An 18,368-nucleotide genomic window follows, 5' to 3' on the forward strand; every position below is an offset into this window, starting at 1 on the left:
TGTGTTGCTGTCGCACTACTCCCTGAATTTATTCAATCTGGTATAGATGGGCCCAATTCAAATGAACTAATGATTACTCATTTTTCTACGATTATGTCAGACATTCAAAGTATGGAAGTTTCCCATAAGTCATAGAAATCAGTTGGTGAAAGAGTTAATTGTCGTTTACCCACATGGTCTGGAACAATAAATTGATACAGAAAGCAAAGCGTAATCTCGGGAAAGAGATCCGAAGAATAATTCATCAAAACAATATTATGATCCCTGTCCTATCAGTTGCTACTCATATTAAGATTATAAAAAGTAATTATAAACAATGGCTAAAGATCCATAAAAAAGCACACGAGATGCAGCTATGGCAGCAAATAGCCAGAATGGCTGTCTCTGGTGAAGGTAATGGAATTTGGAATCTTATTAGTAAAAACAAAAAACGTGATTTGACAATTAACTGTATTAACGAACTAGCTTGGGAGAATGACATTAACCTGACACTTGGTAGCATTGATTCTATTGATTTGGTTTTTCCAACCCCGCAAGTAATATGGGAATGTCAATCCTCTGTACTTGACATAATAACTATCATTGAACATTTGAAGTCATCGCGTGCCACTGGACCTGACGGGATATGTAATCTAGTAATCAAAAAAGACCCCCAACTATGGGGTGCAGTATTCAATCTACTGTTTACTTAAATTGGTAAGCTGGGGGACATCCCACCATCGTGGAAGTCCAGCAATATACTAACTGTTTATAAGAAAGGGGGATTGGACGCTTCAAAAAATTATAATTTGTTGGCCATGCTGGACTCTTCATCTAAAATATTTATGAAAGTATTACTTCACGAGTTGAACGCTTGGGTTGCTGAAAATAAGATCCTTCTCTATAATCAAATAGGGTTCAGAGAAAAATCGAACACTTCCCACAATTTGCTCATTCTTACTTCTGCAGTGGAGCATTCATGGAAGCGGCGGTACCTTGATGTTTATAGTGCATTGATCGATTTTTTTCCGCCGCTTCCGACACTGTTCTGAGAAATCGGTTGTGGAAGAAATTAGATGCATGAGGTATCCCACAGGGCCTTTTAAGAATGTTAATGATCCTCCACTCAGACACCACGGTTCGTGTAAGATTAAATGCCAAGGGTAAACTTTCTAAACCCATGGCTACGTGCCGTGGAGTAAAACAGGGATGCATGTTTGCGGCCATACTATTTAATTTATATCTGGCAGACATGCAAGCTACATTTAACATCCATTTAGCCAACCCAATAAAAATAAATAATATCATTTTGGGATGGCTCGCATATGCAGAGGATCTTTTACTTGTTGACTATACACCTGCGGACCTCCAATTAATGTTGAACTCTCTAGTTATGTACGCAAAAGTCAATGGGTTGGCGATTAACTCTTCCAAGAGTAAAATTATGGTCTTCACAAGTAAATATTGTCCCAAGAAATACAGGTGGACCGTAGCAGATAAAACCTTAGAGCAGGTCACTTCATATAAGTACTTAGGCCTCATTGTAGATGAGAAGTTGAAGTGGGAATTACATTGGTCTGATTTGAAACAAAGGTGCACTAGAGCTGTGAACGCATTAAGTATTTTTATAGGCAGAAGTAACGGTTATTCTGCCTCAGCTGTCATGACGATTTATAATGCTAAGATTAAGTCCATGCTTTCATATGCGGTTGCTATATGGGGCATGAAATATGTTAAGCGCCTTACAGTATTTGAAGCAAAACTGCTGAGGAGATTGTTGCGTCTCCCACAATGCGTAAGTATTGAATATTTATACCTAGAGTTTAACATTAAAGGCATTGGGAGCACATACACTACTCAGTGTGTATTGTTAGTAGAGAAATTATTAAAATTACAAACGGATACTATTATTGTCCCCTATATGACAACATTTCTATCTATAGTTGACAAAATATCCGATAACAAACAATGGACACAGGAGTGTAGTAAGAACCATTCGTTTAATGACCTGAAGCAGTGTTTAAAGAAACATTTGCGCATTGTTGAATATGAGAACAATCTGGCACATATAGGAGCTAAGTCCACTAGCAGCACCCTTTGCCATGACATTATGTCCAGAACTATTCCTCCTACTTATATTACTGCCTATCCCAGTCCTGGCACCTTTCGCACATATCTCTTAATTAAATTTAATGTGTCAAAAGTACTGTCATCGAATGCGAGAAAGTCTCTTATATTTTACCACCATAGTTTTTGTCGTTTATGTGGTAATTTGGTTACTAAAACTGCACAACATGTGATTATGGAATGTGAAAGTTTAACAGACCTACGTACAAAATATTTTGAATCCTATAACAATGCTGTCAATATGAATACAATTTCGGAGTTATGGATGAATTTTATGAAGGGAAATAACATTAATTTAATGTATTTTATTGCTCTATTTTATTTTCATATCGTAGATATTTTTAAATGTCTGGAATAAGCAATGATGCTTTTTAGAGGGTTTTTAACTTGGTTGTTTCCACATTTGTTTTTCACGATGTATGTTATGTGTTATACAAAGCCTTGGTTGCTATATGTATATCTAATAAAATTTGAATTTGAAATGAAGCATTGGTAGTGGGAACATGCACCCTTGTTATACCCTGCACTGAAATGGAAATGGTGAAGACAGTTCACTGTTTGTCCCATACTTAACTGAGGCTTCTAGGTTAGAGTGGAGTTCTCGATAGAGTGTGGGAGACACTTTGCTTAACCCATGGGAGGGTGTGATTGACACATTCAAAGGCACTCGAAAGGTCAACGAAGGCTAGAAAAATAGGACTCTCAAATCCAAACCTATATATTTACTGACAACCATGGACAAATACACCACCTTTTTGACTATGCCAAGCCACTCGTAAAACCCAAACTGAGTCTATAAGATTGGATACAAATCTTTAATTCAGTACCAAGGTTCTTCATCATGTAATAGCCTGCCAAACAGCTATGAAGCCGTATCCAACGAGGATATTGGCTTTTAGCATTTGGGGTCCATCCAATCACAAATGTTTAAAAATTGCGAACACTATTGAACATTTTCAGTTAGCTGACATCCTCACATGCTTGCACATCCTATTAAAAACAGTTATCCAAACATTGGGCAGTTTACGTAATTTGTATTTCACCAGGAAATTGGAAAAATGGCGATGCTGCATCATAACATTCTGCTTGATCTCATACCATTGAACGAATTATAGATCAAGGTGAATATATGTGAGCTTAGGGCCCTTAAGGAACGTGCATGTAATGGATGGGATCACACAGATTAACTCTGAGTGCAAATAACCGTACCAACTTTGGAAGATGGCAAAGTACTGTTTTATTAACAATTATCTAAAACAGGGAGTTTACAACGAACATCAACGGATGTATGCTCAGGGTCTCTCAGCGATTTGTGCACAAAACATAGTTTGTATAACAAAAATACATCAGAGGTGACGTCATACTACGTGGCAACAATGAAAAACCTACTAAGGGTCAGGATTCGCTCCGGGGAACATCTTAGTATATATTCTATCGGAAATAGGATTTTGATTCGCTACCCACTGTCAGGTGGACAACATATGCCTACCTCTAAAATATGTCATCTTCAGAAAACATTAGATACACGGTTTCTCATTGGTTTTCAAACAATAAGGTCCTTCATTATATACACCACCACAATTGGTTGGCACGCTCGTGTCATGTCTGTGACATTCGGTTCACTTATCAGCACCTAAGCCCAGACCCCGGTGCAAGGAGATGGGGCATGACACTACCTACCCACCCAATTAGATCAGCATCTCTCATCACCTCTGCCTTCTGCCATGAGGATTGTATTTGAACTTGGCCTTGCAAAAGTATCCTTGTCTTCAGAATACATGGGAGTGAGAGCTCTAACTATTGTGTTCTGGGACTCCAAGTCCGAACTCTATTTTCCTCCTTGGCTCACGTGACAGGAGACCATGATTTGGTTAATTTTTACAAGTTTTAAATGCTTTAAATGAAGAAAACTTGGCACTCTTGGTGTTCTTTCTTTGCATCTTAAAAATGGATGATTAATCCTTTGCACATTCGCTCCTTTCCAGAATAGATAGCTGACCTTGGCTGCTTCAGTCTTGACTCCAGGCCAGACACCCTCACCATGCAGCTTCACAATTTAGCTTAGTCTTGCTGTGACACAGTTTTCCCTTCCCTCTTTATGGGTCCTGGCTTACTAAATTCATGATACTGATGTCCAGGTTCTATTCAATGGTTGCTTAGCCTGCATTCTATTCACTACGTATTGCTAGCTTCTATGATGACTTAGTCTACTTGTATTTCAGCATCTGCACAATTATTGAACAGTTGATTTTCTGCAGCATGTGTAATCTTCTTTTTTGTATTTAAAAGTTAACTTGATTCTTTACTTTGTCACTGGATTCAGTAGGATCCATGTATCTTCTTCAGCCAGTATCTCGGAACATCGTATATGTCTCTTGTGAGGTCATTAGCTTCTTTTTTGCTCTTTTTCATATTTCTTCGGGGAGTTCCTCCCTCAGGTTGTCATCGCTTCGGGGATACAGTCGGTACGGTTATCTGAATGGGTATCTTCTTTCGAACACACGCTGTGGTGGCACAACCGGAGGTGTCACATGGCTCGATTTCAAGTCTCCAATATATGGGAGGTAGGGGCAGGGTTTCCTAGAGAGGCATGCAGCTGCTCCTCTACATTCCCCCCTCTGGTCAAGTCCTCGACCACCTCCCAATCATGCTCACATGCTGGTATTTTCTCTTAATTAAATGTTTCTTTGATGTCCATATATTCATTACCCCCCTTAGGGTGCCTGCTGATTTGACATGTTCATTTACACTCCAGGTCATGTAATTACATTGTCCATTTGGGGTACAATACATCCATAGTCCCACGTACTTCTTATGATTCTTTGGGTACAGAAACTTTGTTTCCTCGGGTGCTATGATGCTGGCCTCTACGTATTTCCTGACTGCAACATCAGTCAACTCCTTGGCATTTGCTTCAGGTTTGATATCGAACATGATCTTCATCCCTAACACCTTCTTTCCCGTTTTCTTGCATTGGGCAATCACTGTGCTGACTACACAGAATCCAAAAATGTCTAGCACGAGTATTATGCCAAGAACCTTGAATATATTCATCAGCCACTGTGGAATCCATGAAAACAAAGAGGCAAACCAGCTGTCATCTTCAATTTCATCTATCTCGTCTTCCATCTTGGTATGCTGGTCTGTCAATGACGTTATGGCTTCTGTCAAGGTCCCATTCTGGCCCTCGTGAGAAGGTATAAATGTGCCACATGATGGCCCAATTTTGTCGCAAACTCCTTCTTCCATCACTGTGATCATATCAAGGACATACCTATTCTGGAGGGCCATCAGTCATATGGCCCTCAGCTCTTCAAAAATGGCATTGAATCCCTATATGGTAGCATTGATTGAATGCAGAAGCTCCGATCTGGTGATTTGCAACCATTTGGCATTTGCTACTGTCTGAATTCCTGGCATGAATATAGCTGTCACTATCATAGCCGTCTTACTGAGCATCTTTGCTCATCAGGTAGGGTTTTGTTTGCTGTTATTGATTTGGCTGAGAAATAATTTTCTCTTTTCCTCTGTATGAGTTCAAGTGATCTTCTCTTTTGCAAATGGTCTTCCACATTTGGAAATTCACCAATGTTTAGGTCAATCTGAGGAATCACTAATGCTGGAACATGGATGAGCACACGGGAACATACTCCCCCCCCAATCCTTAGGCAACTTCATGTAGGCTTTATATCCACAAGCCCAATATTGATCCATAAGGATGGCTATCCTTCTCCCATTCTGGGGATGTCAATTGTGGTATTGTATTCTTTCTTATATCTCACCTGGTTCTCTCCATGTCTTCGGAAGCATAGTGTCACATTAACCAACAGGATTACAACTACTGGGCCTGATTCATCTTCTACCCATGTCAATAGTTTGGAGTGCTTCGACCATGACTTTAAGCATCGATCATTCACTTTCTGCACTTCTTGTACGTAGTCTGTCTTCAGCAGATGAGCTGCACAGGACACCATTCCTTTTTCCCATCCGTTCTTGGTATGCACTCGTCCATTGATCAACATTTGAGTTTGTTCCCAACATCCAGGCAATCCTACTATTTCTGTGACATCAGGACAATTCATTCTCTTCATTTCTTCAATGATCACCTCATCCTGTCCTGTGGCAGGATAAACAAGCATCTTGCTCTTCCATCCAGGCTCCTTCTCCATTTGTGTGGTGTTGATATACTCATCTTGGTATGGAAACAACCATTTTGATCTCCATTGCATAGGTCGCCCAACTTCATTGGAACTTTCCTCGAGTAGTACATGCTTTAAGATTGCTGAGGCACTTCGCATTGTCCGATGAAACCTACTTCAAAATTAAAGTCCTTATTCCATTGATGGAAAAGGGGATGATAGAGCAGACATAGTAACTCTCCTCAGATGCTCTTTCCCCCGCCTTTTTCATGTGTTTATACCACATGTTATTCCCCAGGGGAGCTGTTTTATCTAGAAATGTATTTATCCCTTCATTAGCTTCCTCTGCATCTCTTTGTCGTCTCCCAATATACTTGTTGAGATCATGGAATTTGTCATTATTCGTTTTCATAGTTGGGAGAACCATAAGAGCTCTTTCTTCGGTAGAAACATTAAGATGATAGAAGGTGTGAAAGATAAGGAGCAAAAAGACAACAGGAACAATCATGCATATATAAATTATGCATCAAAATCTGGGCAGCCATTTTTCACGCCATCTTACTGCTTGCTGAACTTGTTTGCTCTCTATAATCATGCCACCTTCTTCATGAATGCTTTTCAATACAATCATCAAGTTTCTTTTATGTCTGCAACTGTACAATTTGTTTAATTATAGCAATAAGGAGTCTTCTGATCACTGAACCGTTTTTAGGATCCTGTAAGAAAGGTTGAATATTAATGTCTCTTCTGACAAGACAAGTTTGAAGTATGAAGTATGAACACAAAGACAGCAACCACAAGCTGATGAACATCACTGTTGGCAGGTATCATGTGTTGTTATCACTTAAAACAAATATTCTCCACAAAATGAATCTGGAAACTGATCTCTTTTCCAATTTCTGATCAAGAACTGACGTTTAGGCATAACTCTGATGCATTATTCTCTGCTTTAATATATTTCTTAAAGTTCATTTCAAAACTCCTGGAATTCTCTGCAAGTCCTCACACTCTCTGCTAAAATATATATAAGGAGCTTCTATTGAATTCCATTCCAAATAAAGTACGTGTTAATCACTTACTGCTTTATCGTCCTTCTTCTTAGTCATCGATCAGGTTGCACAACCAGAAATTCTTCTTCTTGTCTTGCTTATGGATCAGCAACAGTGGGAGTGAGGGTCTTGCCTTTGTAAATCTTCTTAGGTGCAATAAGCTCTTCTTGTTGAATCTTAAAAGCAGAAGGGGACACTTCTTCACCATAAATAGTGCAACATGTTCCAACAAATTAGGAATGAACCAGTATTCTGCAATATTAGCAGCAAGACTTTCTCTAGTTACATGTGCGGGGTAATGCAGCTGTTCAAGAGCAATGTTCAATAAAGCTACTGGCATCACTGACTTTCCAGTGCTGTCCTGTCACCATAAAGCTTCTGTCTTGATAAAGAACATCCCCTTCATTTCCACATTTCTTGCTCTTCCTGTGACGCGCTTCGCTGACTCTATTAATTCTGTTATCAACAACTTATTAAACCCCTCTTGCACTTACATAGTTGTTACCAAATTCTCTTTACTACTCTCACTATCAAAACTCAAAATTTCTGGAGAATATGCAACCCTTTTGGCTTCTATGTCTGCAGCTTTGTTCCCGCAAGAGATAAAATCTGTTTGTTCAGTATGCGCTGTACATTTTACGACCGCTATGGCTACTGGGAGTTTTAGTGCCTTAATGAGTCTCTCCAATAAGGATGCACGCTGCACTGGAGAGCCATCTGCATGGAGGTATCCCCTCCTCTTCCAAATTGCCAACCCTGTGTTTACGGTTGACGTCACATAGGCAGAGTCACTGTACACCATAACTTCATGTTTTTCAAGTATAACAGTAAACTCTACTAATTCCGTTGCTTGTGCTGAAAAATGAGATGGTAGCCTTGCACTTGCCACTACCTCAAATTCTCAATTTAATCTGTGTCTTACTACTGCAGAGCCTGAATCCCTTTAGCCACTAGTCTGATCAATTTTCGAAGCTATGAACGTGGCTGTGTTCACTATTTTACGTCTTACAGTTTTAATCTCTGGGTTATAAATCATTACCTCATAAACTGAAGGGAGTGAGAGCACTCACTATCGTGTTCTGGGACCACAAGTTCGAACTCTATTTTCATCCTTGGCTCACGTAACACGAGACCATGATTTGGTCCATTTTACAGCTTTCAAATGCTTTCAATGAATCAAACTTAGCACTCTTGGTGTTCTTTCTATGCAACGTAACAAGGGATGATTCATCCTTCCTCACGTTAGCTCATTTCCAGAATAGATAACTGACCTTGGTTGCTTCAGTCTTGACTCCAGGCTAGACAGTCTCGTCTTGCAGCTTCGCGATTCTGCTTCTTTTTTCTGCGACACAGCTTTCCCTTCCCGCTTCACAGGTCCTGGCTTACTAAATTCATGATACCGATTTCCAGCTTCTAAACAATGGCGGCTTCACCTGCATTCTATTCACTACATATAGCCAGCTTCTATGATGACTTAGTCTACCTTGCGTTTCAGCATCTGTACATTTATTGAACGGTTGATTTTCTGCAGCACTTCGTGCATGTGTAATCTCCTTCTTTTACATTTGAGAGATTGCTCGATTCTTTACTTCGCCGTTAGTTTCGTTGGGATCCATACATTCTCTTGAGTCAGTATCCCGAGACGTTGTGCATACTTTTTGTGACATCGCTGGCTTCTTTTCTTTGCTCCTTCTCGTATTCCTTCTGGGAGTTCCTTCCTTAGGTTGTCTTCACTTCAGGGATACATTTGGTAGGGTTTTCTCAATGGTTATCTTCTTGCAAACACACGCTGCGGTATTGGCACAACTGCTGGTGTCAAACACGGCACGATTTCAGGTCTCCAACATATTGGAGGTAGGAGCACAGGTTTTCCTGCAGAGGCATGCAGCTGCACCTCTACACACTCTTTAAGGTTCTCCGTTTTTTCCACAGGGCGTTGACATCCCTTAAGGTTCTTCATTTCTTTTACAGGGAGTAGCCACCCCTTAAGGTACTTTATTTTTTTCACAGTTCACAGCCACCCACTAGAGTCCTCAGGTTCTCCTGCAATGTGCAGAACCCTTTAAGTTTTTCTAGCTTTTTCACTGGATGTAACCTCCCACTAAGGTTCCCTGGTACTTTCCAAGGGCAAAGACATCCCTTCAGATTCCCAAGTTCTCCCAGAGGGCATAGCCACATCTCAGGGTTCTCTGTTTATTTTTCACAGGGCAGAGCAACCCACTAGGATTCTCATGTTCTCCCACTGGGTGCAGCCAGGCTTTAAGCTTCACTGTTTTTTTTCAGAGTGCTGCCACGTAATAAGGTTCTCAGGCTATTTCACATGTTGCAGCCACCTACTAGAGTTCTCAAGCTCTCCCACAGAGCATTTTGTGAAGTTCTCCAGCTCTCACACAGACGCTGCTATTCTTGTGGATGGGGGTGTTCCTTGTGAGGCCAGTCCCTCCCCCACAACTGATTCATCTCACCTCCCCTGCACAATGCCCTTCGGGAAGGAATGGCGACGGAACTCAATATGTCTTTTCAGGTTGCCCACAACAACTACGTGGCCCAGCACCCCACAGCTAAATGATTGTCGCATTAAAGGCAGTTGGTCCCCTCATGCCGCATGAAGTAGCCCAGGTGGTCCTGCCCAAAATGAAATAATGCAGATGGCTCCCCATCCCCAACCGCTTGTGGGGTGGTATTGCCAGCAAAAACGGCCTGCCACTGGCCACAGGTACCAGTGCCACTGACTCGGAAGGCTGGACAGGTATAGGGGTTTGGCCATGGCATGCCCGAAGGCACCACCCAGCTACACCCTGAGACATGCTAGGAACCTCCTCCTCACTCCTCACTACTGCTGAAGGGGGCAGTAGTGGCTGCATGGTCGCTAGCAGCCACTGAGGACACATGCGCCCCGGCACACTTTCCTGTGTCACTGGCACAGGCGGTTCATAATTGCTGTTGTACCTAGGGTGTGGACATTGCCCCTTCCCTTCTGCCCCCAATGACTCTTCCCACCTCCCTCCACCATGCAGAAGACCTCAGGCTCCTCTTCCTTCCCTCGTGGCAGGGCAAAATGTCCCACACCTAGGATCCTGTGGCTTGTGTAAGGGAGATATAAGGTCACTGCTCCCTGTGGATCTTCCTGGACATGGCTTAACTGTTCTGCCAGGGCAGGCTCCACCTCCATCACCTCTTTGTTTACCTGCCCCTCCTCCTCAGTTAGGTCTACCACCTGCTGTGGTACCTCCCAGGATGGTCCTCACCCTGACGTCCTGCTGCCAGTCCTCTCCCTGATGCTGCCAGCCCTTCCTCCCATGTGAGGAACATGCACTCTTGCTCCTCCAATTTCCCTATGGGGGCATCCACGTGAGGCCCTGCCTCCCCTGCCTCTGTGCTTGTCACTACCAGCACCTCCCCCAATGGCCCTGCCTCCTTTCCCACTTCTGAGACCACCCCGAATGCCTCAGTCACCACCACAGTGGATCATCAGTGCTGTGTGGCCACGGCACGTGAACGCTTATATGTGATTTTACCTACAGACATTACAGAATGGTACATTTCATCACGGACAAAATACCGAAAAACACTGATTTGGCTGTGTCCCACCTCCAAGCCTCCCATTTTTTTGCCCTTATAACGCCACCCCACCCTGTCCCATTGTAACCTCTTTACCCCATTACCATTTAAGTATTTATTTAATATTTTCAGTTTTTTTTGGTACTATGGTCCAAGGTGAAATGTATCACTCTGTAATGTTTTCAGTAAATTTACTGGGTACCCACGTGAGCTGACGCCCTCAAAGGGCAGTGGGTCCCCCCTCCCCATAGGACATGTGGGAATTCTCCTCCTTTGACAAAGACAAATGGAGATTCTCTTCCAGACCCGCCCAACCCCCACCCCCACCCACCAGCGGTCAAGGCCTTCATTCTCCTGCATTGCAACCAGAACACCATTAAAACTGCCACACATAGCAACGCTGGGAACCCAGTGTTGTGCTAACTGCTGAAGCTGAGAACGTAAAAGTGTTCTGGGTGCTCAGACTACAGTTTGAGAACTAGAGCACAAACTATCAATGTACAAACGTATGTATAAATGCATTTTCCAGCTGTACCTACCCAACGCTCCCCGCAAGTAACAGCGCCTCGATGCCCATGGGCTGCTGTGCGCTATACAAATGTAATAAATAAATAAATAAACCTTAAGTGACCCAAGTGAACAAACACGGGGGGAAACATTCCTACTCGTACAAACTAAAACTCTATTCAATATGACTACAATACTACTGCTACTGCAACACTATACAAATCAGTGGAGGACGAACATACATAGGCTAAGCGCAAGCATTTTCTTTGCGGTTTTATGGGGCTGTAGATGAGTATAGAAAAACGGTGTGGCCTGTTTAAAATTGTGAGTAGGAACAGAAAAGGCACAAGAGGAAAGGCCAATTTTATTCCTTGTTCATATGGGAAACTAACACACGACACTATCACACACTGAAGAAACCCTAAGAAAAATGTGAAGAATAATGGCTTCAATAACACACTAAACAGTAAGAAACTATTCAAATGATAACACTCTTCTGAACTCCTTAAAAGACTTCTCAAAAGCACTGACATTCCCCAAACACTGTCCAAATGTGTGACTGCCCTGTGAAACACCACCCCTAGCTAACCCCACAAAAGAACAGAAAGTGAGCATAGGGGAAGCATCCTCCGGGAGGTTTGGGGACTCTGATTGGCTGAATGAAGCCGGCAGTTGCTGGCCCTGCATCAGAAAACAAATCGCGTGGGAACCGAAGACAGCCCTGAACCTATTGGGGATTTGTCAGTGCCAATAACCTATCCCATTCTTGCTGTAGGGAAGAACAATCCCGAAAGGATGTGCCCGTTGCCACAGGACCATTTCCCCGAAGTTTGTCCCGGCCTAGTGTGGAATGATTCAGATTTGAGGTTACTGCTTCTTTAATTCCAGGCACAGGGGCCTACCTTTTAGTTTTCTGTGGTCATAGGTTGCGGGGTGATTTTGTTGTGTTTTGCGACAGAACCTTTTCTTATTGGATGTATGTGTGTTGTGCTGCACAAGTATTTTTGAAAAATCCAAAGATGTATAAGAAAATGACGATAAATGAATAGCACGGAAGCACGTATCGAAAAACTGTGTTTTTCAGTCTTCTTTGAAGTAAGTTGTTCAGATTTGAACTATTTAAAAACAACTACTCGGTATCCTGACACATACAGAAGATGTCATTCGGTGCAGCCATAGTAGCTGTGCACCCCAGCCTCTGAAGTGTGAAGCGTGACACCCTTGAGAGGGGCCGGTATTCCAAAGACGCACTGAAGATGGCATCCGACAGTCAACCCCTTCACAAAAGAGTCAAAGTTTGACATCCTGCAGAATGGGTCCCTGCAGAGGAACGTTTCACAATAAAAGTCCTATAGGGGCAGTCTGTCAGGACTGCTAAAATGCCACGGAAGGACGCGGTTTGATGCCAAGGCGACTGCAAGCGAACGCGAGGGTGGCCAGTACCCGACAGTGGCACTCTGCAGAGGAGATGGCACTTTAAGCTCCTGAAAAGGGAAGTGGTGAGCGTTCGGAAGTGATCTTTTCCGACTTCGCCCCTGGCTTCTGAACAGCTACAGCTGTATTCAAGAACAGGCCGGACCGAGAACGATCGACTGGACGTCACTCGACCCCCCAGCATTTCTTTCTGAGCACTTCTCGGTAAGCCACCCCCTCTGTTTTATCGCCAACGATTGTAAAATGTCCGCGTCGTCTGTAGTACTTCGTCGTTCGTGAACTTGCCGAAGCTTTGCAGATCAGTTCTCGCATTGTGCGACTGATATTTGGGGGGAAGCACTGCAGGGGTGAGCAGAGGACCCTCTGCGAAGCTATTGTGCCTCCTGCTGGCGTGGGTCTTCCGGCACAGAGTTCTGCACGCAGAAAAGACTTCGCTCAGTTGTGGAAAAGCAGAGAAGCTGCTTCCCACTGTACGCCAACCTCTTGAGGCGCCGAGAATTAGAGGGCAGGCCCTTCAGATGTTTGCATAGAGCCTCAGGCGTACACACACAAATAAAACAATACATGTTATGTCTATTATACCAGCCTACTGGGCCTGCGGAAGGTTCGGGGCCATTTTAAACTGATGCTTGAGGCCGCCTGGCCTCCAGCTGGGAAATCCCGCCTTAATATGTTAACAAAAATGCATGGAAGTGGTATAGCTTAACATTTTCAAATGTAAAAAGGCTGGTGAAAATGATTTTTGCTGCACATGCAGTTTTGTATCCTAGCAGCACATATATTTTATATTCAATGAAAAAACCCAGTTAAGTTGCGCCGATTTAATGCAACAAAACTCTTGAAATTCAGCAGATTTGAGAAGTCATGACCAGCGTAACGCGCTGCACTTCGTTTGATGTCCCCCATAGACTCATGCCCCCCATAAAGTCATTTTATACATCATTGTTAATCCCTTCTCTCATAATAGGTATGTTCTCATGTGCTTTGCAACGGGAGCGCGTCGGGTTAAGCTCGTCATGACTTCCCACATCTGCTAAATTTCAAGGGTTTTGTTGCGTTAAGTCTGTGTAACTTAAATGCACCTTACCTAAAGTTTTTTTTGTGAATTCCAAATGTTTTGTTATACCATAGTTTATTCAAAGCCACTAGTCATAGCATGCGGCCGGGGCCACTGTGCATGTGGCACAACAGGATTTCTTTAGGGCCCTCTAGTCATGGCCTTTGGGCATGGACAGTGGTGCAGCCATGATCCACCTGTAGGTTTCCTTGGGGCCCACTAGCCGCAGCGTTTGGCCATGGCCACTGTTACACAAATGGGTTTCTTTGGTCTCACTGGCCAGGGTCACTGGCACAAAGACTGATTCCACCATGCAGGGTAGATCTGATCACAATAGACGCCCTCGCCATTAATTTTTTCCCCTGTTTCCATTACCCTGATAATGATTGCAGCAATTACTCCAATAATCTAACAGCAATTACCGCGGATCAATGTAATCCCTTCATTTTAAAATAAATGCACCACCATTTCCGCAGTAATTATCGTGTAATCTGAATTACCATGATATTACCCCGATAATGCGAAAACAGCTGAACTACAACTGGTTTCCCAGACCACCTCCAAATGACCAACTTTAGCATGGTGTCCCCCCCCCACCTCTAGCTTGATGCCACTTCGTCTATTTTTTCTCCACTCCAATAGCCTTTTTCCCATTTTCCGTTTTCGGATTACCACAGTAATTACTAAGTTAATTGCTCACATCTAGTAAAATAAAATGGCAAAAAGCCTGCAAAGCACCATGGTAGATACAACTATAATTTTGGGAGAAAGGGAAACCACCTTCTCTGTCAAAAATTGTAAGAATTACTGGATGGAATAACCTCAGACCCATCCCGGAAATCGAGTGAACGCGTAGCCCAATTTGTTTGGCCCATGGTCCTAATCCGTCCAGCATTTCTCGCTGTATGCTGTGTGTAAGCGATATTCAATCAACACTACAGCTAAGTCAATGCCTAGTCTGGGATGCTGAGGAAAACCCTTATTGATGTATTTTTATGTACAGTTCAGTACTCTGGATGACAACCCTTGTATAACACCCCCTCTTAGAATCCCCCTGACCCCACTTAGCGAGGAAGTAGGTTTGTTTTTCAAATTAAAAGGTTTATTTGGACAATTCAACAATATATATATCTATCACACTTTATAAATAAATTGATAACTGATATCACACTTCAGAATATGACCGTGATCAACAATGGATAATGTTACAGGGGTACACTGATTTGGTTACTTAGGAGTAGTGTAGATGATGAGGTAGCTGAAAATGCTTGATGGTTTCAAGGAAATGCAAGGTGGAATAAAATGCAGTACAGAAATAACTTGTTATGATTTTAGCAAAAGGTAATATGATCACTTTTTCTTTTGACAATTCACTCCCCCCCTATGCAATACAAGAAATGGAAGGAGAGCACACAGACTTCAAGAATCCCAACAAATCACACTTTATAATGCAATACACAGTTCCCCCAGCAAACTTAGAGAAAACAGGGATGAGTTTTAAACACAAGCAAATTACTTTAATGTGGTTTGCAAGGAAGTAAAAAGGTGCTAAAATTGCTTTTAATTCCCTCTAGAGGTTCAGGGTTGGTGATGGCTACATTATATTAGTTCAGGCTCACTTTAAAAATACTCTATGAATGATTAGCAGATTGCAAACGAATTTTAGCAAAGAGAACAAAAAGCTGCTGATTTCTACAGATGAAGAAATCGGGCCAAATCGCAGTAAATTTCGCAAGTGCGTGAATCGCGATTGCGGTAAAAGTATAAGGAGTAGGAAGTCGGTTCTAGGCTTGTTGGAAAGCTTAGATTCTAATCTCGTTCCTAGCCCAAACGGTTCCAGAGATACGGACGATTTAATAAAGGTAGTTTTCGGATTTAAAGTAAACTCAAAATGACAGGTGACAGCTTGCAGCTGCAGAATTGACAGGTGACAGTTGTGCAGCTTTAAAAATGGCAGATGACACGATTTCTAGGAGGCTGTTCTACTTAGGTTACAATAGTTTGGATTAGATTATTTTAACTAAGAGATTGGTTCTGCACAGTTCTGCTAGGTACTCACAATATCAATTTGAAATAGGCCTCGTCACGGTCTGGTCAGGTTGGACGAGACTTCCGGCGGGTGGTTCTGAAGTCCCGGCTATCTGGGTCAGCTCTGCTCTCTGGGTCTTTGAAGCACCGGATCTGCTCACAAAGGTCTGGTTTGTGGTTCTCTCGGGTTCCGGATACAGCACTGCTTTCTGGATACTGCTACAGGTTCTTGCAAAAATTCTTGGCAAAAATTCAAACAGCTCGCCCGGCTGTTGAATAGTTTGGTTGGTTTTTAGGCCTGCTGAAGAGGATTCAGCTGGTGGATTCAGGCCTCTCTGCTACAAATTCTGGAGTTAATTTCTGCCACAGGTTCTGGAGATTGATGGATTTGAAGTCTGGATCTCTGGATTTGAAGTCGTCGGTCAGCATGCTCCGCAGCAAATGGAATTGAATGTCTCTACCTGTTCCAGCAGTCTCTTTTTATGTGTTTTGGAAGTGGGTGTGTGCGTGGCATAACTGAGCCTGCCCCTCTCTTGATTTGATAGGTCAATAGATTCTTTGGTCCCTGATTTGGGAAGGGATAGTGTGTCAGAGTGATGTCATTTTTATGACCTGCAGAAATGACACTCCTTTGGTCAATGTGCACACAAATCTATTCCTGATCCAAATACATATTTCCCAGATACACGGTTGTTTGACATCACATACACACATCATATATTACTAAAGATAGTCCCTGTCCCGACTCTGGCGTTTCTAGGAGCTTGCATTCAAAAATGGCAACTTATTTTCGATTTTAGTGGGTTTTGCAACATTGGTTTTTCATCAAAAATTATACAAAGGTACATTTCCCTTCCACATATATCCCAGTAACTTTCCATGTCTCTAGCTTAAACACATTGTCTACAATAATCATAATTAGTGGGGTTTTGCCCCAGAACATGGTACAAATTGGAGTTTGGACTCAAATCGTGAGGGCATTTTTCAAACTAAGACTCTCAAAGTTGTACATTCCTGTCATTTGGTTACAATAAATTATCACTGTTTCTATAAAATATATATTTGTTGCAATTCAACTCCCCCAAGTGTTTGGGTCCGCCTCCAGGAGTCTGGGTGGGTCAGTGATCACATGTCTCTTCTTGCTGGCAGAGGGCTGTTGACAGGAAACACTCAAAATTAACATACCCCATTCAACAGAAAGAGCCTTTGTGTGGGCTCCAGCAGGCTGCCTGGAAGTCTCTTCTCAATCAATCAACAAGGTCATGTGATATCCTGCCTCCTGGTGTGGAATCTCTGAGGTGTTAAGGTTTCCCAGCCTCTTGGCCTCTGGGAACAGCAGGTGGCTAAGATTTCCAATTAACTAACAAGCTTTGAAGTCCCTGCCCCTCTTGCAACTCCTAAATACAGTTTCCCTGTCAGAGTTTAGACCGCTAGCGCCACCTTGGGGAATTTGTCGGTACTGCATCCATTTTTGAGTTGTCTTGAATTACTGCATTTCAATAGAGTGGTCTTTTGCTTGATAGTATAGGACCCTTGCTTAACATTGTTTTGATGGCATCCTTACATTAGAGTGGTGATGTGCAACCCCCCACAAGAAGGTTGTATCTTTGGAGTGGTCTCGTGCCAACTGCGCAGTTCTCCTATTCTGGCGTGAATGTGGGCGGCGATAGCTCATCCCCACATCCACCCAGTCTATTGATTTATTTAGTTTGTTCTGCGATAGAATAATGGGCGGCAACAGCTCATCCCCGCATCTACCCAGTCTATTGATTCAACATGGGTCAAAACCCTTGACAAATCCCCCCGCCCGACTGCGCTTTGATTCAAGTCGAGGGGAAGTCGGGTGCAAAGGAGGTTTTGAGCCCTTGCGCTGGTATGTCCGCATTATCTTCTTCCAATTCCGAAAATGGCACAGTTCAGCATCTTTTCCTCCATCTGGTTGGATCGATCGGTTCTCCTCGCCGGTCCTGATGGGAATATTGGGCGGTACCCCGGGCCCCTCGGGTCTCTGCTCCCGGTCCCCGGATCGTCCTCCTTGGCCAGTCTCCAGGTTTTCTTTCTCCTAGGACGACAAAGGAAAGCGGAAATACCTATTCGTAGACATTTCTTCCCCACCATTGATATAGTGGGCTGGCATATACATTTTATAGTCAACACATTTGCGTTCTTATTTTAACAAAAAACAAGATACAATTATAAGACTTTTTTTTCCCAAATCATAATATTTTAGAGACTATATGTGGGATATTTTAGGGTTGGAATTGAATTACTCTGGAGCGGTCCCCTCTGGTATTGCAGAGGACTCCTCCAGTTGTTGCAGAGTGTGCCTGGGATGGCAACACTTTAGCTGATTTATATGTACCCACTTGTCTTCCCCCTCTGCCGAACTGCCTTTGGGGATGCAGATCTTATAGGCAACAGGGAAGATCTTGTCTATAATTTCAAACGGTCCCTTCAATGTAGGCAATCATTTTCGCTGTTTGGCCT

General features: G+C 42.9%; 1 long non-coding RNA gene across 2 annotated transcripts in view; it reads left to right on the forward strand.

Annotated features, from left to right (window-relative positions):
- The first annotated feature begins 12,753 nt into the window (after window positions 1–12,753).
- LOC138472804 (uncharacterized) overlaps window positions 12,754–18,368 on the forward strand; it is a 361,500-nt gene continuing 355,885 nt past the window's right edge. Inside the window, exon 1 of one of the 2 annotated variants that reach the window (XR_011268682.1) lies at window positions 12,754–13,000. This is a non-coding gene — a long non-coding RNA (uncharacterized lncRNA). The remainder of the gene's footprint in view (window positions 13,001–18,368) is intronic. The other variant, XR_011268681.1, reaches the window with a different exon arrangement.

The sequence above is a fragment of the Ambystoma mexicanum genome, chromosome 8 (genome assembly GCF_040938575.1).
Source record: "Ambystoma mexicanum isolate Mex_15411 chromosome 8, UKY_AmexF1_1, whole genome shotgun sequence".
NCBI classification, from domain to species: domain Eukaryota; kingdom Metazoa; phylum Chordata; class Amphibia; order Caudata; family Ambystomatidae; genus Ambystoma; species Ambystoma mexicanum.